This window comes from Olea europaea, chromosome 1 (assembly GCF_002742605.1).
Source record: "Olea europaea var. sylvestris chromosome 1, O_europaea_v1, whole genome shotgun sequence".
Classification (NCBI taxonomy): Eukaryota; Viridiplantae; Streptophyta; class Magnoliopsida; order Lamiales; family Oleaceae; genus Olea; species Olea europaea.
The window spans coordinates 9,038,407-9,055,296 of record NC_036237.1 but is presented as its reverse complement, the minus strand read 5'-3'; the positions used below and the strand labels follow the sequence as shown (position 1 = coordinate 9,055,296).

At 39.6% G+C, this 16,890-nt stretch overlaps 1 long non-coding RNA gene across 1 annotated transcript; it reads right to left on the bottom strand.

Moving 5' to 3' along the window:
- Nucleotides 1-14,163: 14,163 nt before the first annotated feature.
- On the bottom strand, nt 14,164-16,546 carry LOC111366187. Its single transcript, XR_002697648.1, has 3 exons — nt 16,508-16,546; nt 15,608-15,681; nt 14,164-14,205 (listed from the first exon to the last, which is right to left on the bottom strand). It is a non-coding gene; the product is annotated as an uncharacterized LOC111366187 (long non-coding RNA).
- Nucleotides 16,547-16,890: the final 344 nt, after the last annotated feature.

Below are 16,890 nucleotides of genomic sequence, written 5' to 3'. Positions count from 1 at the left end.
ATGAGTTCATTCAGAATTATCTTGAACTTTCAAAAATGTGGCGGGTTATGGGCCCAAAACGGACATCGTATGCAAAAGTTATCCCAATTTCTTCGAACGTCGACAATCCAAGAGTTCCATGTACGCAAGCTCCTATTCTTCTACCCAAATTCAACCTGCCAAAATCCATCGTATGCCACGATGAAGGTACGAGTTCATTTTGAATCATCATGAGCTTTTCGTGATTTGGGGGGTTATGGGCCCAAAGTGGACACCGTATACAATAGTTATGCCAATTTCTTCGAACGTCAACAATCCAAGTGTTCCATGTATGCCAGCGCCTGTTCTTCCACATGAATTCAAACTGCCAAAATCCATCATAAGTTATGGTGAAGCTAAGAGTTCATTCAGAATCATTGTGAGCTTTTCAGAACAGTGTTATAGGCCTAAAATGGACACCGTATGCGAAAGTTATGCTAATTTCTTCGAACGTCGACAATCCAAGCATTCCTTATAAGCAAGCGCATGTTCTTCCATAGGAATTCAAACTGTCAAAATCCATCATACGTCACGGTAAAGTTGTGAGTTTATTCATAATCATCATGTACTTTTCAAAATGTGGGGGTTCTGGGCCAAAAATGGACATTGTATGAGAAAGTTATGCCAATTTCTTCGAATGCCGAGAATCCAAGCGTTCCGTGTATGCAAGCGCCTGTTCTTCCACAGGAATTCAAACTGCAAAAATCCATCATACATCGCAGCAAAGCTATGAGTTCATTCAGAATCGTCTTGAGCTTCCAAAAATGTGGGTGGTTATGGGCCCAAAACGAACACCGTATACGAAAATTATCCTAATTTCTTCGAACGTCAACAATCCAAGTATTTCATGTACGCAAGCTCCTATTTTTCTATCCAAATTTAACCTACCAAAATCCATCATGCGCCACGAGGAAGGTAGGAGTTCATTCAGAATCATCACGAGCTTTTCGAAATGTGAGGGGTTATGGGCCCAAAATGGACACTGTATGCAAAAGTTATGCCAATTTCTTCGAACGTCGACAATCCAGATGTTCTATTATGCAAGCGCCTGTTCTTCCACACAAAAAAACTATCAAAATCCATCATACGTAATGATGAAGCTACGAGCTCATTTAAAATCGTCATGAGTTTTTCGAAATATGGGGGGTTATGGCCCGAAAATGAACACCGTATGCAAAAGTTATGCCAATTTCTTCAGATGCAACAATCCAAGCGTTCCATGTACGCAAGTGCCTGTTCTTCCACGCGAACTCAAACTAAAAAAATCCATTATACGTCACGGGAAGGCTATGAGTTCATTCAGAATCGTCTTGAGCTTTCAAAAATGTGGGGGGCTATGGGCCCAAAATGAACACCGTATGCGAAAGTTATCCCAATTTCTTCGAACGTCGACAATCTAAGCGTTCCATGTACGCAAGCTCTTAGCCTTCCAAAATCCATCATATGCCATGTTGAAGGTACGAGTTCATTCAGAATCATCATAAGCTTTTCAAATTATCGGGGGTTATGGGCCCAAAATGGACACTATATGCAAAAGTTATGCCAATTTCTTCAAACGTTGACAATTCAAGTGTTCCATGAACGCAAGCGCCTATTCTTACACACAAATTCATACTTCCAAATTTCATTATAAGTCATTGCGAAGCTAAGAGTTCATTCAGAATCATGGTGAGCTTTTCAAAATGGTGTTATAAGCCCAAAATGGACACCATATATGAAACTTATGCCAATTTCTTCGAACGTCGACAATCCAAGCGTTCCATGTAAGCAGGGGCCTGTTCTTCCACACGAATTCAAACTGCCAAAATCCATCATACATCACGGTGAAGCTGTGAGTTCATTCAAAATCATCGTGTGCCTTTCGAAATGTGGGGGTTATAGGCAAAAAATGGACACCGTATGCGAAAGTTCTACCAATTTCTTCGAACGTCGAAAATCCAAGCGTTCCGTGTACGCAAGCGCTTGTTCTTCCACACGAATTCAAACTACGAAAATTCGTCATACGTCACGATGAAGCTTGTGTTCATTCAAGATCGTCTTGAGCTTTCAAAAATATGGGGGGTTATGGGCCCAAAACAGACACCGTATGCAAAAGTTATCCCAATTTCTTCGAACGTCGACAATCCAAGCGTTCTATGTACGCAAGCTCCTATTCTTCAATCCAAATTTAACCTGCCAAAATCCATCATACGCCACGGTGAAGGCATGAGTTCATTCAAAATCATCATGAGCTTTTCGAAATGTGAGGGTTATGGGCCCAAAATGGACATTGTATGTGAAAGTTATGTCAATTTCTTCGAACGTCGACAATCCAAGTGTTCTATGTATGCAAGCGCCTATTTTTCCACACGAATTAAAACTAACAAAATCCATCATACATCACAGTGAAGCTACGAGCTCATTTAAAATCATCATGAGCTTTTCAAAATGTGGGGGATTATGGCTCGAAAATGGACACCGTATGCGAAAGTTATGCCAATTTCTTCGGATGTCGACAATCCAAGCGTTCCATGTACGCAAGTGCCTATTCTTCCACACGAATTCAAACTGCAAAAATCCATTATACGTCACGCAAAGCTTTGAGTTCATTCAGAATCATCTAGAGTTTTCAAAAATGTGGGGGGTTATGGGGCCAAAATCGACACCGTATGTGAAAGTTATCCCAATTTCTTCGAACGTCGACAATGCAAGCGTCCCATATCCACAAGCTCCTATTCTTCTACGTGAATTTAACCGTCCAAAATCCATCATACGCCACAATAAAGGTACAAGTTCATTCAGAATTATCATGAGCTTTTCGAAATGCAGGGGGTTATGGGCCCAAAATGGACACTGTATGTGAAAGTTATGCTAATTTCTTCGAACGTCGACAATCCAAGTGTTCCATGTACACAAGCGCCTATTCTTCCACACGAATTCAAACTGCCAAGATCCATCATGAGTCATGGCGAAGCTAAGAGTTCATTCAAAATCATCATGAGCTTTTTGAAGTGGTGTTACGGGCCCAAAATGGACACCGTATACGAAAGTTATGCCAATTTCTTCGAATGTCGACAATCCAAGCATTCCATGTAAGCAAGCGCCTGTTCTTCCACAGGAATTCAAATTGTTAAAATCCATCATACATTACGAAGCTGTGAGTTCATTCAAAATCAACGTGAGCTTTTCAAAATGTGGCGGTTATGGGCCAAAAATGGACACCGTATGCAAAATTTATGCCAATTTCTTCGAACGTCGACAATCCAAGCATTCCATGTATGCAAGCGCATGTTCTTCCCCACAAAGTCAAACTGCGAAAATCCATCATATGTCACAGTGACGCTGTGAATTCATTCAAAATCTTCTTGAGCTTATAAAAACGTGGGGGGTTATGGGCCGAAAACGGACACCATATGCTAAAGTTATCCCAATTTCTTCGAACGTCGTCAATCCAAGTGTTCCATGTACGCAAGCTCCTATTCTTCAATCCAAATTTAACTTGCCAAAATCCATCATACGCCACGATGAAGGTATGAGTTCATTCAAAATCATCATGAGCTTTTTGAAATGTGAGGGGTTATGGGCCGAAAATGGACACTATATGCGAAAGTTATGCCAATTTCTTCGAACGTTGACAATCCAAGTGTTCCATGTACACAAGCGCCTATTCTTCCACATGAATTAAAACTGTCGAAATCCATCATACGTCACGGTGAATCTATGAGCTCATTTAAAATCGTCATGAGCTTTTCAAAATGTGGGGGTTTATGGCCCGAAAATGGACATCGTATGCGAAAGTTATGCCAATTTCTTCGAATGTCGACAATCGAAGTGTTCCATGTACGCAAGATTGTTCCTCTACACAAATTCAAACTGCCAAAATTCATCATACGTCACGATGAAGCTTTTTGAACATTCAGAATGATAGTGAGTTTTTTGAAACGGGGTTATAGGCCCTAAACGAATACCGTATGCGAAAGTTATACCAATTTCTTTGAACATCGATAATCTAAGCGTTCCATGCTCGCAAGCGCCTGTTCTTCTACACGAATTCAAATTGCCAAAATCCATCATACGTCATGGTGAAGCTATGAGTTCATTCAAAATTGTCGTGAGCTTTTCAAAATGTGAGGGGTTATGATCCCAAAATGGACATCGTATGCGAAAGTTATGCCAATTTCTTTGAACGTTGACAATCCAAGCGTTCCATGTATGGAAGCGTCTGTTCTCCACATAAAATCAACCTGCCAAAATCCATCATACATCATGAAGAAGTTATGAGTTCATTCAAAATCATCTTGAGTTTCTCGAAATGTGGGGGGTTATGGGCCCAAAATGGACACCGTATACAAAAATTATGCCAATTTCTTCGGTTGTCGACAATCCAAATGTTCCATGTATGCAAATGCTTATTTTTCCACACTAATTCAAACTGTGGGAGTACATCATACGTCACGATGAAGTTGTTTGTTCATTTAAAATCGTCGTGGGCTTTCAGAAATGGGATTATCGGCCGAAAACAGACACCGTATGCTAAAGTTACACCAATTTTTTCGAACATCGAAAATCAAAGCGTTCCATGTACGCAAGCATCTGTTCTTCTACATGAATTCAAATTGCTAAGGTCGATAATACGTCACTATTAAACTGTTTGTTCATTCAAAATCATCGTGGGATTTCTGATATAGGATTATGGGCCCAAAACGAACACCGTATGGGAAAGTTATGCCAATTTCTTCGAACGTCGACAATCCAAGCGTTCCATGTACGCAAGCGCATGTTCTTCTACACGAATTCAAACTACAAAAATCCATCATACTTCATGGTGAAACTACAAGTTCATTCAGAATCATCACGAGCTTTTCGAAATGTGGGGGGTTATGGACTCAAAACGGACACCGATGTGAAAGTTTTGCCAATTTCTTCGAACGTCGACAATCCAAGCGTTTCGTGTACGCAAGCGTCTGTTCTTTCACACGAATTCAAATTGCCAAAATCTATCATACATCATGAAGAAGCTGCAAGTTCATTCAGAATTATCGTGAGCTTTTCGAAATGTGGGGGGTTATGGGCCCCAAATGGACACCTTATGCGAAAGTTATGCAAATTTTTTCGAACGTCGATAATCCAAGCATTCCGTATATGCAAACACATGTTCTTCCACACTAATTCAAACTGCCAAAATCCATAATACATCATGGAAAAGCTATGAGATCATTCAGAATCATTGTGAAATTTCCAAAATGGGGTTATGGGAACAAAACAGACACTGTATGCGAAAGTTATACCAATTTCTTTGAACTTCGGCATTCGAAGCGTTCCACGTATGCAAGCGTCTATTCTTCCACACGAATTCAAACTACTAAAATCTATTATACATCATGATGAAGCTGTTTGTTCATTCAAAATCATCGTGAGCTTTTCAAAATGGTGTTATGGGCCCAAAACGTACACCGTATGTGAAACTTATGTCAATTTCCTCGAATGTCGACAAGTCGACCGTTCCATGTATGCAAGCGCCTGTTCTTCAACACAAATTCAAGCTGCCAAAATCAATCATATGTTACGACGAACTAGTTTTTCATTCAGAATCGTCGTGAGCTTTCCAATATAGGGTTATGGGCCCAAAATGGACACGATATAAGTAAGTTATCCCAATTTCTTCAAACGTCGACAACCTAAGTATTCCATGCACGCAAGTGCTTATTGTTCTGCACGAATACAAACTGCAAAAATCTGCCATACGTCATGGCGAAGCTACGAGTTCATTCAGAATCATCGTGAGCTTTTCGAAATGTGGGGGTTATGGTCTCAAAATCGACACCGTATGTGAAAGTTATGCCAATTTCTTCGAACGTCGACAATCCAAGCTTTCCATGTATGTAAGCATTTGTTCTTCCACACGAATTCAAACTACCAAAATCCATCATACATCACGAAGAACCTGCTAGTTCATTCAGAATCATCATGAGCTTTCCAAAAATGGGGGGTTATGGGCCTAAAATGGGTACCGTATGCGAAAGTTATGCCAATTTCTTAGAACGTCGACAATCCAAACGTTCCATATACGCAAATGCCAGTACTTCCACACTAATTCAAACTGTCAAAATCCATCGTGCATCATGGTAAAGCTATAAGTTCATTTAGAATCATCATGAACTTTTCGAAATGGGGTTATGGGAACAAAACGGACACCGTATGTGAAAGTTATGCCAGTTTCTTCGAACGTCAACAATCGAAGCGTTCTCTATACGCAAGCGTCCGTTCTTTCATGCTAATTCAAATTCCTAAAGTCCATCATATGTCATGATGAAGCTGTTTGTTCATTCAGAATCATCTTGGGCTTTTTGAAATGGGATTATGGGCCCAAAACGGACACAGTATGCGAAAGTTGTGCCAATTTCTTCGCACGTCGACAATCCAAGCCTTCTATGTACGCAAGCCCCTATTCTTTTACACGAATTCAAACTACCAAAATCCATCATAAGTCATGGTGAAACTACAAGTTTATTCAGAATCATCGTGAGCTTTTCGAAATGTGGGGGGTTATGGGCCTAAAACGGACACCGTATGCAAAAGTTTTGCCAATTTCTTCGAGCGTCGACAATCCAAGCGTTCCATGTACGCAAGCGTCTGTTCTTCCAAACGAATTCAAATTGCCAAAATCCATCATACATCATGAAGAAGTTGCAAGTTCGTTCAAAATTGTCGTGAGCTTTTCGAAATGTGGGGGCTTATGGGCCAAAATGGACTCCTTATGCGAAAGTTATGCCAATTTCTTCCAACGTCGACAATCCAAGCGCTCCATATATGCAAATGCCTGTTCTTCCACATTGATCCAAACTACTAAAATCCATAATACGTCATGGCAAAGCTATTAGATCATTCAAAATCATTGTGAAATTTCAAAATGGGATTATGGGCACAAAACGGACACCGTATGTGGAATTTATGTCAATTTCTTCGAACGTCAACAATCAAAGCTTTCCATGTACACAAGTGTCAGTTCTTCGACACGAAGTCAAATTACTAAAATCTATTATACATCATGATGAAGCAGTTTGTTAATTCAAAATCATCGTGAGCTTTTCGAAATGGGGTTATGGGCCCAAAATGTACATCGTATGCTAAACTTATACCAATTTCTTTGAATGTCGACAAACCAAGCATTCCATGTTCGCAAGCGCCTATTCTTCCACACAAATTCAAGCTGGAAAAATCAATCATATGTTACGACAAACTAGTTTTTCATTCAGAATCATCGTGAGCTTTCCAAAATGGGGTTATGGGTCCAAAATGGACACGATATGTGAAAGTTATGCCAATTTCTTCAAAGGTCGACAACCTAAGCGTTCCATGTACGTAAGGGCTTGTTCTTCTGCACGAATTCAAACTTGTAAAATCCATCATACGTCATGGTGAAGCTATGAGTTCATTTAGAATCGTCGTGAGCTTTTTGAAATGTTTGGGGTTATGGTCCTAAAATGGACATCGTATATGAAAGTTATGCCAATTTCTCCGAACGTCGACAATCTAAGCGTTCTATGTACGCAAGCGTCTGTTCTTCCACACGAATTCAAACTGCTAAAGTCCATCATATATCACGAAAAGCTACGAATTCATTCAGAATCGTCATGAGCTTTCCAAAATATGGGGGATTATGGGTCCAAAACGGACATCGTATGCGAAAGTTATGCTAATTTCTTCAAACGTCGACAATCCAAACGTTCCATATATGCAAACGTCTGTTCTTCCACACTAATTCAAACTATTAAAATCCATCATACATCATGGTAAAGCTATAAGTTCATTCAGAATCATCATGAACTTTCCAAAATGGGGTTATGGGCCTAAAACGAACACCGTATGTGAAAGTTATGCCAATTTCTTCGAACGTCGACAATCGAAGCGTTCTATGTACGCAAGCGTCCATTCTTTCATACTAATTCAAATTCCTAAAGTCCATCATATGTCACGATGAAGCTGTTTGTTCATTCAGAAGCATCTTGGGCTTTTTGAAATGGGATTATGGGCCCAAAACGGACACAGTATGCGAAAGTTGTGCCAATTTCTTCGCACGTCGACAATCCAAGCATTCCATGTACTCAAGCACCTATTCTTCCGCACGAATTTAAACTGTCAAAATCCATCATATGCCACGAAAAAGCTATGAGTTCATTTAGAATCATTGTGAACTTTTTGAAATGGGATTATGGGCCCAAAACAGACACAGTATGCGAAAGTTATGCCAATTTCTTCGAACGTCGACAATCCAAGCGTTCCATGTACGCAAGCACCTATTCTTCCAACACGAATTCAAACTACCAAAATCCATAATACGTCATGGTGAAGCTACGAGTTCATTCATAATCGACGTGAGCTTTTCAAAATGTGGGGGGTAATGGGCCCAAAATAGACACCATATCCGAAAGTTATGCCAATTTCTTCAGACGTCGACAATCTAAGCATTCTATGTATGCAAGCGTTGTTCTTCCACACGAATTCAAACTACCAAAATCCATCATATGTTAGAGTGAAGCTATGAGTTCATTCAGAATCATTGAGAGCTTTTCGTAACGATGTTGTGTTCCCAAAACGAACACCGTATGCAAAAGTTATGCCAATTTCATCGAACGTCGACAATCCAAGAGTTCCATGTACGTAAGTGCATGTTCTTCCACACAAATTCAAATTGCCAAAATCCATCTTACGTCACGATAAAGCTGTGAGTTCATTCTGAATCATCGTGAGCTTTCCGAAATGTGGGGTTTATAGGTCCAAAATGGACACCATATGCGAAAGTTATGCCAATTTCTTCGAACATCGACAATCCAAGCATTCCATGTACGCTAGCGCCTGTTCTTCCACGCGAATTCAAACTACCAAAACCCATCATACGTCATGGCGAAGCTATGAGTTCATTCAGAATCGTAGTGAGCTTTTCAAAATGTGGGGGGTAAGGGGCCCAAAATGGATACGGTACACAAAAGTTATGCCAATTTCTTCGAACGTCGACAATCCAAGCGTTCCATGCAAGCACGCGCCTGTTCTTCCACACAAATTCAAACTACCAAAATCCATCATATGTCACGGTGAAGCGCTAAGCTCATTCAGAATCGTTGTGAGCTTTCCAAAATGTGGGGGGTTATGGGCCTAGAATGAACACCGTATGCGAAAGTTATGCCAGTTTCTTCGAACGTCGACAATCCAAGCGTTCTATGGACCCAAGCACCTGTTCTTCCACACTAATTCAAACTACCAAAATCCATCATACATCATGGAAAACCAATGAGTTCATTTAGAATCATCCTGAGCTTTTCGAAATGGGGTTATGTACCTAAAACAGACATAGTATGCGAAATTTATGTCAATTTCTTCGAACATCCACAATCCAAGCATTCTATGTACGCAAGCGTCTATTCTTCCACATGAATTCAAACTGTTAAAATCAATCACACATCATTGTGAAGCTATTACTTTATTCAGAATCATTGTGAGCTTTTCGAAATGGGGTTATGGGCCCAAAATGGACACCGTAAGCAAAAGTTATCCTAATTTCTTCGAACGTCGACAATCCAAGCGTTCCATGTACGCAAGTGCCTTTTCTTCCACACAAATTCAAACTGCCAAAATCCATCATACGTCATGATAAAGCTATGAGTTCATTCAAAATCATTATGAGCTTTTCGAAATGTGGGAATTTGGGCCCAAAATAGACACCGTATCCAAAAGTTATGCCAATTTCTTCGAACGTCGACAATCTAAGCATTCCATGTACACAAGCGCCTGTTATTCTACCTGAATTCAAACTGCCAAAATCCATCATATGCCACGATGAAGCTATTAGTTCATTCAAAATCGTCGTAAGCTTTTTGAAATGTGGGGTGTTTTGGGCCAAAAATGGACACAGTATGCGAAAGTTATGCCAATTTCCTCGAACATCGACAATCCAAGCGTTCCATGTACGCAAGCACCTGTTCTTCTTCCCGAATGCAAACTGCCAAAATGCATCGTACATCACGGTGAAGCTACGAGTTCATTCAGAATCATCGTGAGCTTTCAAAATATGGGGGGTTATAGGCCCAAAATGGACACATTATGCGAAAGTTAAGCTCATTTCGTCGAACGTCGACAATCCAAGCGTTCCATGTACGAAAGTATCTGTTCTTCCTTATGTGCTAAAATCCATTATACATCATGGTGACGATATAAGTTCATTCAATTTCATCGTGACCTTTTTGAAATGGGGTTATAGGCCCAAAAAGGACACCGTATGCAAAAGTTGTGCCAATTTCTTCGAACGTAGACAATCCAAGCATTCCATGTACACAAGTGCCCATTTTTCCACATGATTTCAAACTACCAAAATCCATCATACATCATGACGAAGCTATGAGTTCATTCAAAATCATCGTGAGCTTTTTGAAATGGTGTTATGAGCCTAAAACGGACCCCGTGGGTGAAAGTTATGCCAATTTCTTTGAACATCGACAATCCAAGCGTTCCATGTATGCAAGTGCCCATTCTACTACCCAAATTCAAACTGCCAAAATCCATCATACGCCAAGGTGAAGCTATGAGTTCATTCAGAATCATCGTGAGCTTTTCAAAATGTGTGAGGTTTGGGCCTAAAATGGACACCGTATGCGAAAGTTATGCCAATTTCTTTGAACGTCGACAATCCAAGCTTTCCATGTACGCAAGCTCCTATTCTTCTACACGAATTTAAACTGCCAAAATTCATCATACATCATGCTGAAGCAATGAGTTCTTTTTGAATCATCGTGAGCTTTCCAAAATTGGGTCATGGTCCCAAAACGGATATCGTATGTGAAGATTAGTCCAATTTCTTCTAACGTCGACAATCCATGCGTTCCATGTACGCAAGCGCCTATTCTTCCACATGAATTCAAAGTGTCAAAATCCATCATACATTACGGTAAAACTATGAGCTCATTTAGAATCATCGTGAGCTTTTCAAAATGTGGGGGATTATGGGCCCAAAATGGACACCATATGCAAAAGTTATGCTAATTTCTTCGAACATCGACAATCCAAGCATTCCATGTACGCAAGCACCTATTCTTCCACACAAATTCAAATAGCCAAAATCCATCATACGTCATGATGAAGCTATGAGTTCATTCAAAATTGTCGTGAGCTTTTCAAAATGGTGTTATCGGCCCAAAACGGATACCGTATGTGAATGTTATACCAATTTATTTGAACGTCGACAATCCAAGCATTCCATGTACGCAAGCGCCTGTTCTTCCACATGAACTCAGATGACCAAATTCATTATACATCATGATGAAGCTAATTGTTCATTCAGAGTCATCGTGAGCTTTTCAAATATGGGGGCGTTATGGGCCCAAAATGGACACTGTATGCAAAAGTTATGCCAATTTCTTTGAACGTCGACAATCCAAGCGTTTCATGTATGCAAGCGCCTGTTCTTCAACACGAATTCAAGCTACCAAAATCCATCTTACATCATGGCGAAGCTATGAGCTCATTGACAATCATCGTGAGCTTTTCAAAATTGTGTTATGGGCCCAAAATAGACACCATATTCGAAAGTTATGCCAATTTCTTTGAATGTCGACAATCCAAGTGTTCCATGTATGCAAGCGCCTATTCATCTACCTGAATTCAAATTGCCAAAATCCATCATACGTCACGACAAAACTACGAGTTCATTCAGAATCTTCATGAGCTTTTCGAAATGTGGGGGGTTACAAGCCCAAAATGGACACCGTATGCGAAAGTTATGCCAATTTATTCGAACCTCGACAATCTAAGAGCTCCATGTACGCAAGCACTTGTTCTTCCACATGAACTCAAACTACCAAAATCCATCTTACATCATGACGACGCTGTGAGTTCATTCAGAATTGTCGTGACCTTTCTGAAATTTAGGGGGTTATGGGTCTAAAATGGACACCATATGCGAAAGTTATGCCAGTTTCTTCGAACGTCGACAATCCAAGCGTTCCACGTGCGCAAGTGCCTGTTCTACCGTACGAATTCAAACAACCAAAATCAATCTTACGTCATGAAGAAGCTATAAGTTCATTCAAAATCATCTTGAGCTTTTCAAAATGGTGTTATGGGCCCAAAACGGACACCGTGGGTGAAAGTTATGCCAATTTCTTTGAACATTGACAATCCAAGCGTTCCATGTACGCAAGCGCCTGTTCTACTACCCGAATTCAAACTGCTAAAATCTATCATACGCCATGGTGAAGCTATGAGTTCATTTGGAATCGTTGTGAGCTTTTCGAAATGTGTGTGGTTATGGGGGTAAAATGGACACTGTATATGAAAGTTATGCCAATTTCTTCAAACATCAACAATCCAAGCTTTCCATGTACGCAAGTGCTTGTTCTTCCCCCCAAATTCAAACTGCCAAAATTCATCATACATCATGATGAAGTGATGCGTTCATTCTGAATCATTGTGAGCTTTTCGAAATTGCATCATGGTCCCAAAATGGACACCGTATACGAAGATTATTCCAATTTCTTCGAATATCGACAATCCAAGCGTTCCATGTATGCAAGCGCCTATTCTTCCACATGAATTTAAAGTGCCAAAATCCATCATACGTCACAACAAAGTAGTTTGTTCATTCAGAATCATCGTGAGCTTTTCGAAATGGAGTTATGGGCCCAAAACTGACATCATATGCAAAAGTTATGGCAATATCTTTGAAAGTCGAAAATCCAAGCATTCGTATGGTGCCATTCCAATAGTTACTTGGAAACTGTTATTATAAGCGAACTCTACTAGAGGTAAGTATGACTCCCAATTACCTCCAAGATCCAAAACACATGTTCTCAGCATGTCTTCCAAAGTTTGGATGGTCCTTTCAGACTGACCATTGGACTGAGGGTGATATGCTGTACTAAAGTTCAGCTTCGTTCCCATAGCTCCTTGTAGACTTTTCCAAAATTTGGACGTGAACCTTGGGTCTCTGTCAGACACAATGGATACAGGTACACCGTGTAATCTCACAACCTCTTTAATGTATAACTGTGCCAATTGGTCTAAACTGAATGTCATTTTCACTGGAAGAAAATGAGCTGACTTCGTTAGTCGATCCACTACTACCCATATAGCATTATTTCCTCTTGCTGACTACCGGAATCCAACCACAAAGTCCATCGTGATATTTTCCCATTTCCATTCAGGTATATCTAGTGGATTTAACATTCTAGCTGGTTTTTGGTGTTTTGCCTTAACCTATTGACATACCATGCACTTCTGCACGTATAGCCCTATACTTCTTTTCATATTTCTCCACCTAAATGTATCTCGTAGATCTCGATACATTTTCATACCATCGGGATGTGCGGTGTACGGGGTGAAATGAGCTTCTTTTAATATCTCGTTTCTCAAGGCTTCATCCTTAGGCACACAAATTCTTCCTCTAAATATCAGTGCCTGATCCTCAGCTACTCCAAAGTCCTTTTTCTTATCGGTACCAACTTTATTCTTAATCTTCTGCAAAAATGAGTCTTTATTTTGTGCTTCTATAATTCGATCTCTAAGAGTAGGTCGAATTATTAAAGTTGCTAGACGAGCAGTGACTTGTCTTGGTGTGGTAACCACTTCGATCTGTAACTTTTCCAAATCCTTGACTAACTCCACTTGAGAGGTGGTTAGTGACATCAATTGTCCCATTGATTTTCTACTTAGAGCCTCAATCACAACATTAGCCTTACCTGGATGGTAATGAATAATGCAGTCGTAATCGTTCACCAATTTTAACCATCGTCTTTATCGCATATTCAATTCCTTCTGTGTGAAGAAATACTTGAGACTTTTGTGATCTGTGTAGATATCACACTTCCGTCCATACAAGTTGTCACACCTCCAAATTAATATTGATATCTATACACAACCTAGACATAGAATTTTACATATATATTTTTTTTGAGTTTGTTAACTTCTAATCATCCGTGACACGATCATATAATATATCGAAACCCAAAATCATATCGCCATAATCCAACATATATATTCAGAGCTTATAAACATGTCTATAGACCATTTCAAAAGTACAATATATAGGATTCCAAAATATAACCCTACAGATGGCAGCCTACAAAATAACCCTACAGGTCGTCATCCATGTACATCGAACTCTGAAATCTTGTAGGAGCTCCACAGCTAGCCATGCTCTCTATGTAGTTCCATGTTCACCTACAATGCAAGAACTACATAAGCCAATGCTTAGTAAGCAAAATCATGCATGTCCTGAACATGAGTAATAACGACATATGACACCATGCCATTTACTTTAAATATCACGATAAAAAGTATCATATTTCAATATTCGTCAAAGTCGACTAGAAATCATTTCACTTGAAATCTTTCATTTCATTGGGCCCTTGACCCACCTACTATGCACCGGATAGAGCTCTGCATAATATCAATATCAATAATCGAATGGCCAGTATGAAATCGATACCGACAAGTGGACCATCCTCTCGTGACCACTAGAGGCCCATCCCCTGACTACCCCTATGATCACCCAAGAAGTCTCCCACCCGGTAGCGCCAATAATCATAATAGCACAAGGGCACAGTCGAGTGGTCCGCCCTCCCGTGATCACCAAAGGCCCATCCCCTATCTACCTTTGCAATCACCCAGGAAGTAACACCCACAATGCCAAACATATCACATAAGCATGCCTCACATGCCTCGGTGTCCTAGTAGTGGTCAATAAAACATTTATAATGAAACTCACTTTGAAATCATATTTTGCATGCAGGATTTTCAACCATGTTACATGTCGTGCATGCATATGAAAATACTTATAAATGACGTATTTAATAAAAATCGGTGTCAATAGGTTATGCAACCTCATACTCAATGATCGTAACCACCATACGATGTGCTATAAGCCTCTTATCAAAGTTATGTAGATATTTCAATATTACTATGTCACATATACTAGTTCTTGCATCGTAGTTGCAAATGGATTTTCACTTGCCATTCGCCTTTATGTGTGTAAGCTCTTATGGAGTGTGTATCAATTTCCTTTTTTGCTCAACGTCGAAAAGTCGCTNTCGACACCGACAAGTGGACCATCCTCTCGTGACCACTAGAGGCCCATTCCCTGACTACCCCTATGATCACCCAAGAAGTCTCCTACCCGACAGCGCCAATAATCATAATATCACAAGGGCATAGTCGAGTGGTCCGCCCTCCCGTGATCACCAAAGGCCCATCCCCTATCTACTTTTGCAATCGCCCAGGAAGTAACACCCGCAATACCAAACATATCACATAAGCATGACTCACATGCCTCGGTGCCCTAGTAGTGGTCAATAAAACATTTATAATGAAACTCACTTTGAAATCATATTTTGCATGTAGGATTTTCAACCATGTTACATGTCATGCATGCATGTGAAAATACTCATAAATGACGTATTTAATAAAAATAAGTGTCAATAGGTTACGCAACCTCGTACTCAATGATCGTAACCACCATATGATGTGCTATAAGCCTCTTATCAAAGTTATGTAGATATTTCAACATTACTATGTCACATATACTAGGTTCTTGCATCGTAGTTGCAAATGAATTTTCACTTACCTTTCGCCTTTATGTGTGTAAGCTCCTATGGAGTGTGTATCAATTCCCTTTTTCGCTCAAAGTCGAAAAGTCGCCTGTATTATCATCTAATATTAAATACAATCCTCCATTTAATAATCTTAACACACACAATCCCAAAATACGTCCATTCACGCCAAAACAATTTAGAGAAAATCATTATTTCAAGTTACCGATGACATTACAAACTAATTCCATAAGTCTCGCTATCTCTCGAGTCCAATTATGAACGTCAACGTCATCCAATTGTTTTCGACAACCTAGTATTCCTTAGGATATATTTTCTAGGCCCAAGAGTTCATTAGGGGACATCTAAATGTTGAAATCACAATAAATACCCAAATGGACAGAATCTATTTTCTAGGTTTCCATCACCGTCCACTCATTTTTCAAATTCTTTTTCATGTCCTTACCTACATTTAACGGCTCCCAAACTTTTACCACACACCTATAACATATATGTGAAGATAATTAGATCATAATGTTGTGACAAATGAAGTGTTTGGAGCTTCAATAACAGTCCATTTTCCACTACACAAAATCGGGCAGTTTTTCCCTTTGACTGTTTTCGGTTTCCATTTTATTATTATGATACCAACAGAATTCTAAGCCATTAAAATCATTTCTACACTCCCTACTTACATATAAAAACGTTCATATTGATATATATAAGTTAAACACTACATATCATCCCAAAATCAAGGTATAAATCACTCAATCCAGCAATTCCTCATCTCTGTCCAGATTACTTTCTTTCAAATTCTTGAAATTAATTACCCCTATTTAGGCATCATAACATCATTAACAGTGCTCCAACTTAATCACAAACAAGTTCAAATGTTCAAGAAAGCATAAACCCTTTAAGAAATAATAGAAACAAACCTCAAAACTGTGGAGTAACAAAGCTGTTCAGAAATTCCAGCTTCTTGTTTCTATTTCTCTTTGACTGTTTCACCCTCTTTTCACTTGGAATCACTTAGGGACGAGTTAAGGGAGTTAATATATTATCTAGGAGGTAAATGAGTGGTCTTTAAATGGTTGAAGTCGTGCATATTACTTAAGGATTAAGAATATCATGGGCTGCAGCCACCTCAAGCAATCAAGGTGAGTCACTAAGCAGGAGCTGTCATCTTAGCTGCAATACTTGACTTTTCTACCATTATTTTTGTGTCCATTTATGATGTTTAAGATATATATTCATCCTATATTAAGTCCTTGGTGATTAGACACGAAATTTATGCCTTAAGGTTGAAGCAATTATATAT